General features: G+C 38.1%; 1 long non-coding RNA gene across 1 annotated transcript; it reads left to right on the top strand.

Annotated features, from left to right (window-relative positions):
- Positions 1-4,819: 4,819 nt before the first annotated feature.
- Positions 4,820-9,434, top strand: LOC120439913. The gene is made up of 4 exons (XR_005612830.1): positions 4,820-4,914; positions 6,427-6,458; positions 7,088-7,114; positions 8,666-9,434. It is a non-coding gene; the product is annotated as an uncharacterized LOC120439913 (long non-coding RNA).
- Positions 9,435-10,847: the final 1,413 nt, after the last annotated feature.

The raw sequence follows: 10,847 nt of genomic DNA, 5'->3' as shown, positions 1-10,847 counted from the left end.
GTGTACAGTATCTATTTATGTCTGTCTCCACGTTGGGTGAGTGTTGAGTAATTGTATATGAGAGCATGAGGGTGGGAATGGATGTTTGTATCTGTGTGTGCCTGTTTGTCTGTGTCTATATGTCAGGTTGGGTATCAGACCCCACCTCTCTGGGGACATCTCAGGCCCTCCAAGGTTTGGAGGCCCATCTCCCCCACCACTCCCCTGCCGGTGGCAGACGCCCTCAGACATCGGTGCATTGGTGGCTCTTTGTGTCCGGGGTGGCGCCCGGGTACCCACCGCTCACTCCTTGGCGGCTGCTTATCGGGGCCTGGAGCCTGGGGCTCGCTCAGGCCACTTCGGGATGGGTGCCCTCGGCCTCTCGGCCCGGGCTCGGTCACTCAGGCACAGCTGGCTGCCGGCGGAGCTCACGGGCACGTCACTGCAACCCCCTGGCTTCTGCTCATGGCTGCTGAGTGACCCCTCATCTGGGACTCTCCTCAGCTCTTTCTGGGATAGTGGCGCGGCTGCCCTCTGTTGGTCTTCCTTGGTCTCTTGTGTTCTGGGGACCTCTGGATGTCTGGAGTTTCGATCTCCTCCATACCTGCTTCACGCCCTGGAGGACGGGCAGTGGCCCCCACACCCTCTAGCAGATCATTACATGAAGGAACCTTTTAAAAACAAGCGCGTTCATGCTCACAGGTGTACACACGGGTGATCACACACACAAACTACACCCTTTTGGCTCCTACCTCAAAGTACACTGTGTGCTGTCGATCTCACGTGCTGCACCATAATGTTTAATATTTAGTATTTACTGTCATATTCCCATATATCATTGTGATCTTGTTTATTACTCTCGTTTTTCTTCTGCTTGCTCTCTTTTTTCTTTCTCAACAGGTGATCCAGGTGATCGATATATGTATTTTTTGTCTGCTTATTCTGTTGGTTTTGTTTTTGCCCTTTTTCCCCGTCCCTCTTCTCAGGTTTTTTTTTCTTTCCCCTTTCTTTCTGCCCTTTCTTTCCACCAGTCAAGTCTGTCCCGTATTCAGCAAGTGAAAATAAAATAAATATATATAAGTGTATTCTGCTATGTTATAATATTTGTGCTAAACCAGAGTATTTGTGCTGAAACATAGTATTTCTGCCAAATGATAGTATTTCTGCCAAATTATAGTATTTGTGCTAAAACATAGTTTTAATTTAAAATTACAATATTCATAGTTCATCACAGTGTCTCTGGTAAATCACAGTATTTCTGCTATGTTGTATTATTTTTCTAAATCATAGTGTTTCTGTAATGTTTAAGTATTTTAGCAGTTCAGCATTACAGCATCTGCATTTGCAAATGCAAATTTTTGGCACTTAACTACTTTCACAATTTTCAGCCGATTTTCACCGTTCAAATTTTAAACTATTCTGCTATTTCTGCTAATGATGGCTATGACTTTTGGTATTTTTAACTCTTATACTTTTTAAAATATTAAGCTTTTTTCCTTTAATTTGTCCCATTGAAATGAATGGGAAATTTCCGCAATTCTGCTAAAACTTGCTTGTTTTTGAAACTTAACTACTTTCTCATACTTTCACCTAGAACAACCATTCAAACTTTAAAATGTTCACAAATTTTTCTGCTACTCTTGAATGATTCAGCTTTTTCATATCTGTTACCGTTTTCATCTTATCCCTCTTCAAGTTTTGAGTTTCATTTGTGTGATTTTTCACAAAATACATGCGTTGTTATGGTTGCTATGCACTTGGCTTTCAGTGTGCCACTGAAGGTTTTGCAGTCTTCTCTTCATGTCCGAACAACTTCTTGCTACTTGCTCAATTTTCAATTAACTTCCACAAATTATACATCAAAACGTAGGTATTTTTGCTGGCTTTCAGAAAATGTCACTATCATTGTTGTGGGATTTATAGAATTTTGGCAAATCTCCTCAGACCAACACAAAGTCTCAAAACTCTCCATAGAAAGTCAATGGAGAGTTTGTTCAAAACCACCGCTTGATTTCTGTAATGAGAGGCATTTTCGAATCGTCATATCTCCCCAACGAAGCGAAGTTAAGACATGAGGCTTGTGCCAATATATCTTCAGACACTCCTGACGCTCACAATTCAAGAATTTTTTTCTCATCTATTACCATTTGGCCATGAATTGGGTTTGTTTGAGGGTAGGAAATTTGTCCCTCGCTCAGATTTCTTCAGATTTCAAACTCTGGAAATGAGGCACTTTTTTCTCTCGTCATATCTTTTTGATAGATTTCCACAGAGACCTGAAAATTTCCATGACTGTTCACCAAAGCCTGCTGTGTCTTACGGTGAAACAATGATATCTATACTCCAAATAGATTTAGAGTTAGAAAGTGTTGTTTGAGGGCAAGTCAAGGCAGTTTTCGCTTTGCCTCTACTCAGTTATGGTGCATTATAAGTCAAATATCTTCAATAATTCATATTGTAATGATAAATTGTCAACACTGTAAGATTCCCCCATCTCTTCTGAACAAAACGGTGTAAGAATGACCGTTCTAGCCCCTACGGTTAGGAAATTATGGCCATTTGTTTGAGAGGAATCCTCACTATGAGAAATTCACTGCAGAAATCCTGTGTCTGTGCTCTGTGTGTGTAAAAACGGCTGCACCTGTTTTGGCGGGAAAAAGTACACAGCCTCTCTGATTGGTGGATTCAAATTTAGCAGCTCCCAGGCTGCTTGACTGACCTAGTTGCTCTTCTCTCCCTGTGTGTGTGTGTGTGTGTGTGTGTGTGTGTGTGTGTGTGTGTGTGTGTGTGTGAGAGAGAGAGAGAGAGAGAGAGAGAGAGAGAAAGCCTTTTTATGGGATGATCTCATTGTAAGATTCAAATTCAATATATTTAGACTGGTTGACTGAATTTGATCCTGTGTGTTTCTCTGTGCTTGTGTGCTTCCATATGTGTCCATATTTGTGATTGTGTGACTGTTATACTTTTTTTTGCTGATTTTTTTTCATTTAACAATTACATTTGAAGGATCCTTAGCATGTTCAGCATTTTTTCAGCTGTCCATTTTGCTTTTCCAATTTTTCTATTTAAGTTATTACTATTGTGCTAAATCATATTATTTCTGCTATTTTATAAGTTTTGTGGTAAATATAGTATTTCTGCCAAATATGGTATTTCTGATTAATTATAGTTTTTCTACCAAATCATAGTACAGTATTTCTGCTTTTTATAGGATTTGTACTTAATATAGTATTTCTGCTTAATTATTGTATTTCTGCCATTTTATAGTATTTGTGCTAAAACATATTATTTCTACTAAATGCAATATTTCTGGGTAATCATAGTATTTCTATATATTTCTGCCAGGTCCCCAGGGAGTCAATCCTCTGTGAGGACTGTAATATTCAAATTTACATATCAGGACCTGCACGACTTCACAACCAGCCAATCATATCTGAGGTCTGAGACATTCAAATTTACAAATCAGGGCCTGTACGGCCTCCCAGCCAGCCAATCATGTCTGAGGACTGAGGCATTCAAATTTGCATATTGGGGTCTTCATGGCTTCTAAGCAGACCAATCATCCATGTCATATATCTCTAAAAAAATCATATTTTTATTTTAAATTAATTTAATAGACAACACTTGAAGATTCCCCCATCTCTTCTGAACAAAACGGTGTAAGAATGACCGTTCTAGCCCCTACGGTTAGGAAATGTACACACAGCACACAGTTCGACACATAACACAACAGCAGAGAGAGCACAGACTTTAAGGTGCCGAGGCGTGATTGCAGATGACGTCAGGTGCGATCACCTCTCTTGCAGCGGCACTGCAGGCCACATAAATTATTTATGTAGATATTTTGCGAATATTTGTTATTCATTTTTTAAGAGCATAGTGCTATTTTCCAATTATTTCTTTAAATTCAGGTCAAGGTTCTATATGCCCCGAAAGCCCAAAGGTGATATAAGGATCAGTTTTTGTTTGATACATGGACAATTCAAGTTCAGCTTTTTAATTCTTTTAAGAGAGACCTTCGACTGGATGCTTTTATTTTTTGTTATTTTTTAAGAGTTCAAAATGTCCATTACATGAATAAAATTTCATTTACTTTGTAGCATTTCATGGATTTCATACACAACACACTATAGTTGTTTATACAAAGCATAAAGGTAAAAAACAATGTGTGCAGTGTTATCTTCATTTTAGATGTCAAAAAGTATTTGTGGCTCCCAGTGTTTTCTTTTCCGTGCAAACCGGGTCCAAATGGCTTTTTGGGTCTTAAATGTTGCTGACCCCTGGTTTAGATGATTGTCTTTAAAACCCTCACTGAAGAGTCTTGCTGGAGACAGCCACACATTTACCTCACTGCAGCAGGGGTGAAGAAGTGGGTGCAAGTCCATTTAGGTCAGAATTCATATGATTACAACCAATACATATTAGAATAAAATAAATAAATGTGCAATGAACATGTCAGGAGTGCTGTTAAAAAGTCTCATGGCAGTGGGGTTAAAGGACCTCTTGAACCTCTGATTCCTGCAGTGCAGTGAGGTGAGCCTCTGAAGCTCCTACTGTCCTGTGAGGATGCTCAGGTGAACATCAACACCAGCCCCTTGGTGTTGTTGTTCAGGAGAAGACGGTTCTTATTACTCCAGCCAGTTAAATAAATTTATCATAATACACTACATTTTAACATAATGACCTTATATTTATTTATGACTTTTAACCATTACTTCAAATTCAAATAATCCTGTTTGAAATATTGATTCAACTTATAGAATTAAATTTCTGCTAGTTGTTTTCTGTTGCAAAGAAATCTAGTATATCTTTCACGTTTTCAATGCCAATTTTGTGTAATAACGGAGTTTCCCACTACCCGTGAATGCCTCTTTTTTTACGTCGCCGGCTCACTCCTCCATCTCCGCCCACTCTCTGCTGATCCCTGCCGGCCCGGTAAGCTGCTCTGCTTCTCTTCTCTGAAATTAAATGTCTATAAGCTGTTTGAGTGATTTACCGAGTTGTTGTCTGTGACTTGTAAAGCCAGTGAAAGTATAAGTCATATTAAAGTAACACAATGGCTGCTTTTTTTTAGTGAAATGTTGTAATTTTAGTATTTAAACAAGTATTGGTAAGCTAGCCCTAACAACCTAAGCGCTAACGCCTAGCGGTCCTAAAGGCCCAGTGTGAAATTAATATGGTTCATTTGATTGTATAATACAGTTATTTTGTGGTTTTATTTGGTTCATTCGGTGTGTTAGTGCTTCTGAGTCTCTTAGGGAAGCTGTCTTTCTCCTCTTCACAAATCAGTCAGTTAAAACGGCCTCATTCTTTAGGTTGTAAGGTAATGAGCCACCATTTTAGAGCCACTGATTAGCTGTTGAAGCAGCAGGGTCGGCAACTTCAAAGGAGACATTTTACCGCCTCTGACTGAAAGCCACTTAAATGGCGCTATGAAAGTATGCTTCTAGCTCAGATTAACAAAAGTAGGACGATTTGCCGCTAAATTTTAGCTGTTTAAGAATGCTTGTAGGTGACATTCACAAAGGTAGGATGGTTTGGCAGTGAATGCTATCGGCCAGCATTTTTTTTAGCTAATATTCACAAAGGTAGGACGGTTTGCCACTGAATTTCGTGTTGTGCGCATGCGCAGACACAACGGTAGGATGGATTCCCAGAACACCGGGAGAAAAAGAGTCACGTGCCTGTGCGGATGTGTATGTGTTGTGGGTTAATTAACAGAAGGGAGAGAGAGTGAGGATAAAACACATAATATAAGAATAATAACATCTCTTAACAAGAAGAAGTTTTTTTTTAAATTAATTAATTTTAGTTTTTTAGTAAATTTTTAAGAACTGTTTAACACTTGTTTGTGCAGGTTGTTTTTTAAATAAAACCTACACCTGCAGCTCTGTTTAACTTCTCACTTTGTGAAAAATTAATGAAATATAAAAAAAGGCCACCTTCAAATAAATAAAATGCAGCAGTGCGCCATTAATATTATTAATATGATATGTAGATATTTAAAACAACAGCATATTAAATGATACTGTGTGCAGGTGATATTTTTAGGGCGCAGAATTTGAATGCAGACCAACTCAAATGTTAAAGCCTACAAATATATCACCCAATCTTTCATTTATGATTGTTCATGCTTTGAAATTGTGATGTCAGAATTTGATAAAGTGTGCAGTGCTAGGTGTAGCAAATCATTGCTTATGAAATTAGAGCTATCACATAGCTGAGAAACTTGTGTGGCTTATTACAAATGGATGAAACCACATTTTACCTTAATGAAGACAGTAATCTTTAATAAGGTGTAGAAAAAAGAGGTGAGTTGTTTGTTGCTGTGGTAAACAAAGAAGTGTACTGAATCTTTTGGACTACACAGATTGATGTAGTATTGACTGTGATGCTGATTTGAGTTGTCTCATTCTGTATTTTTGTGCTTTGTCTTTTGTTACACAGAGTGAAAGAGATCTTTGGTTTTGCCTTTGCTGGTAAGTAAACAGTGATTGTAATTGAAGCAGTATGAACCTGGCATTGCGTAGCATATTTGACGACTTACATACAGTAGTTTGACTTTTTGTGATACGTTTCCATTTACTGATTGGCAAAAACACAGGATTTGTGACCTGTAGCAGCAAAGCCCCCACACAGGGCCTCTGACTGTCCCTGAAAATGTCCCTGAAGTTTAGTAGCCCATTTATGTATGATTTAAATTTCTTATGGCTTATTAAATCCAAACATAGTTAAATGTCAGATGTCTTTATACAGTTGTTCATTTTCTCCTTATGTTTGTGGATTTAAGTAACAGACAAAAAAATTAAAAGTTGTCGTTCTTCACATGTTATTAGAACTGACTTGTGATAGAAAATGTTGGAGCCACAAAGCTTCTGTGTACGAAATATTTGGTATATCCTGCATTTGTGCCAACAAATATTGGTGCCTATTCTGAGACTCTGCAATTAAATTGTGCCCTCTTTAGACTACAGTGAGTTCATAAAGGCATGAAGAAATGGAGGATTTGACTAGTTATTTAATGTCACAGTAAATTGGATTGTGTGTGAAGAGGCTCAACAGTCTGAATCATTAAACAGTTATCTGATGTTTTGGTTCCTTTGTCTAGACTGCTGATCTGATCGTCTCAAGTCTGGTAAGTAAAGGTTTTGTCTGAGGTACAGTGCTGGGAAAAGTCTTTCTTTCTTGCAGATTTATTTTGTTTATGGTTTTTTGTCACATGTTTCAAATCTTCTAACAAGGACGACCTGGATAAGTACAAATACAAGCAGTTTTAAAGTGATGATTTCATGTATGAAGCAGAGAAAACCAAACCACAGCTATCTGTTCTCTAATACCCAGCTGTGAAAGCCCTGATAGCAACAACTACAATCAAGCATTTATAGTAACTAGTAATGACTGATTTACATCACTGGGGGATTTTGGTCCACTTTAATTTCAGAGTTGCCTTAATTAAGGTCAAAAATAGTGTTTTGAAATCATTTGAAGGATCTCAATTTCATTAAAGTCGAGATTCTGATTAGTCAGTTGGACTTGCTTGTGTGCTTCAGATCAATTTCCTGTTGCAAATCCCAAGTGTGATTAAACTCAGGACCTGATGAGTTGATGTAGGTCCTGAAGTAGTAAAGGAACTCTGGACCATCACAGTAATGGCACCATGTTTGACTTTAATGCTGGTGTTTTTCTGAAATATTTCTCTCACTTTAGAAGATTTGGTTTAGTACAGTGAGTCCGCACAGCTCTTGCTGATCATCAAGATGTTTTTAGGCAAATGTGAGAAAGGTTTTGTGTTCTTTTTGGCCAGTCAATAGATAATTTTGAGTTTAATGGATATAAAGTGTTTAAAGCAGGAGGCCTGAAACTGTCTGCTGTAACCTCAGTGTGCGGGTTTATTAGGACCATATAATATTTACAGTAAGTTACTGTAGCAGCACGTCTTGGTTTGACTTTATAGACTTAGTTTAGTGTTTTAATAGAACGCAAAAATGTCCTTATAACAGGTTCCACCACCATTTGTTAAACATTGTCATTCTGTTCAGTCCAATAATTTACTGTAGAACTCTTTAGTATTTAAAGCCCTACATGTACTGTATTTTTGAAATTATAAGGCATAATGTCAATAAACAAGTCTGTTTTTAAGGCAGATTAAGCCAAACAAAACAGTCAGATAAGTCAAACTTTATTCAAGTCATTCACAAACAACTCTCAACACTGTTCAGTTGTAACACATAAAATACAGAACAATACACTCACTTTTTCAGTTCATTCCTCATCCACAAATCCATCAAACTCTTCATGGGTTGATCAGTTTGAAATCTGCTTCATAACCATGTCTCTTAGCACGTGCCAGGTCCTTGTACACACACCATAATGTTATGTTGAAGCACCGTACGAATTACTGTGCGAGGGTCCTGACTATGGTAGCCATAATGCTCTGACAATACATCAAGCAGCGCAGCTTTGTAGCTTACCGAAGTCTTACTAAAATATTTGACAGAATTTTGATTTCTGTGTACCACAGAAATCCCATTTGAGGTCAGTAAGCATAACCAGAATCGATACACTAGGCACATTGTATATTTTTGAGAAAATGACAGGATTTTAGGTGTGCCATGTAGTCTGAAGAATATGGTAAATCCAAGCATATTGGAAATACAACTAATTCCAGGCCTTTTGTGTCTTACAGGTGACCTGCTGCAGAAGATCCTCTCTCTCTATCATTATAAGCAATTCTGTCTATCCTATCACTCTCCCGACTCTATCTAATTTGACAGCCATTCTATCTTGTATCCCTCTATCCCTACTGCTCTATCTAATTTGACAGCCATTCTATCTTGTATCCCTCTATCCCTACTGCTCTATCTAATTTGACAGCCATTCTATCTTGTATCCCTCTATCTCTACTGCTCTATCTAATTTGACAGCCATTCTATCTTGTATCCCTCTATCCCTACTGCTCTATCTAATTTGACAGCCATTCTATCTTGTATCCCTCTATCCCAAGCGCTCTATCTAATTTCAGAATCCAAGTTTTCAGAAATCCAAGTTTTCAGATTCCAAGTTTTCAGAAATCCAAGTACCAGTACTTGATCTATCTGTTACAGAATTCTGAGAGATCTCTGCTCTCACTGCTCCTTCTTTCCTGTCATTAAACTCTCTCACATTCAGTCATTTTGCTGAAAATTACAATTAGAAAGTTGAATATACAGTAGTAGAATATCAGTACAGTAGAACTTATAGTAGTAACTACTTATACAGCCCTACATTTGTAGTTTTAACTTGGCATTACTCTTTGGAATAAACACTGATAGTTTGGCTTACTGGTGCAATTACTTTGATACATTATATAAAATATACACCTTTTGAAAGGTTTATTTGTAATAAGATAATCTGACTATTCTGTAATATATTCAGAGTGCTATATTCACATAAATATTAAATTTGATTCAAATACATTTTTCAAGTCTGTTTCATTGGCTATAATATTTGACTACAAGTTTATACTATTATTATTTAAGGACAAACCCTTTTTTGTCACTCAGTGTAAGTGTTCAGTTAGAATTGTCATCTAGAGGCTGCCCTGAGAACCCAGACTTCCTGTTTCCTGACTGCTGCAGAACATCCAGCTGAAGACTCCCCATCGCCTGTCATCTGATCACCACACCATCACAGCTCCTTATATTTGCTTTAAATTTTAAATATCTGAAAGATTTACACAAAGTCTACTTAAAAGCTAAGATTTTTATCATAGCCTGTTGATTGATTGTTGAGATTTATTCTGCATATTACTTTACAGAAGTATAGACCTATTTGTTATCCAGTCTGGTTAAAAAAAAATATAAGAAGTAATAATATACAGTTTTTGAAAAAGTTACAATAAAACAGACCAAAGTGTTTTCAAAGAACTTTAAATAACTTTTATATTGAGTTTGTATTTAAGTCAGCCTTTTACATCAATTCTGATAAATCTCTGATTTAATAGTTATTAAAGTCATTAGTTTTTCAGTGTTTACAGGTTGACTTTTGTTTACATTTGTGTATAAATACATATAAGGTCCAGTTTGTACTTCAAAATGCCAAGAAAAGGTCAAAGGTCGCAGTCCCAGAAGCTTAGATGGCAAAAGCAGAAAGAACAGGTAAATGTTTCTCAGAGCAGTGAGCAGGTAAAGGTGTCTGTTACAACTATTCCCAGTCCAGAAGTGCAGAACAGTGCTCAGACAGCTGCAGTGTCCTATGCAGATGTGGTAAAGAGAGGTGTTCCCTCAGCATGTGTGTCAGATGCTAAAGTACAGCAGGTAATCCAGACTGAACCCCAGGTAACTGTGCAAATGCAGCATGATGGAGAAGCTCCAGGACCATCTCATGTACAGGTTACAAATAGTGAAAGTCGTTCACGAGTGAGTAGCATCTGTGCATCCCGAAGCCAGGCTTCTCCTAAGTATGGAAAGTACAGGAATCAGCAATGCATGGCTAACAGTTTGGTTTTCCTGTCATTCTTACACGAGGATGAATTCATTACCAGAGCAGATCTAAACCGTGTGTTGGATAAAGGCCATGTCGTGTATTCAGATGCCAGAAAGAGGTTTGTGAACAGCGTGTTTCTAGCCTGTGATGAGCTTCCCACAGTGGTCACCAGCCGCAGACACGAGTATCAAGTGGATATGTCTCAGTTTGCTCATTACGGCACATTTGATGGTACAGCTCACCTTCCGAGCCTTGAACAGGGACTACAGTGTTTGGCTTCAGCGGTTTGCTATGCTTTGCTAGTCATGGGAGGAACAGTCATCGCAGTTTGCAGGCTGACTTCAGGTGAATATGCATACTTTGACCCTCACCCACGTAAGTCTACAGGAATGCCATTGTCGCTA

This window comes from Oreochromis aureus, linkage group 4 (assembly GCF_013358895.1).
Source record: "Oreochromis aureus strain Israel breed Guangdong linkage group 4, ZZ_aureus, whole genome shotgun sequence".
NCBI lineage: Eukaryota > Metazoa > Chordata > Actinopteri > Cichliformes > Cichlidae > Oreochromis > Oreochromis aureus.
The sequence above is the reverse complement of the archived record's forward strand: the minus strand, read 5'-3'. Positions and strand labels throughout refer to the sequence as shown.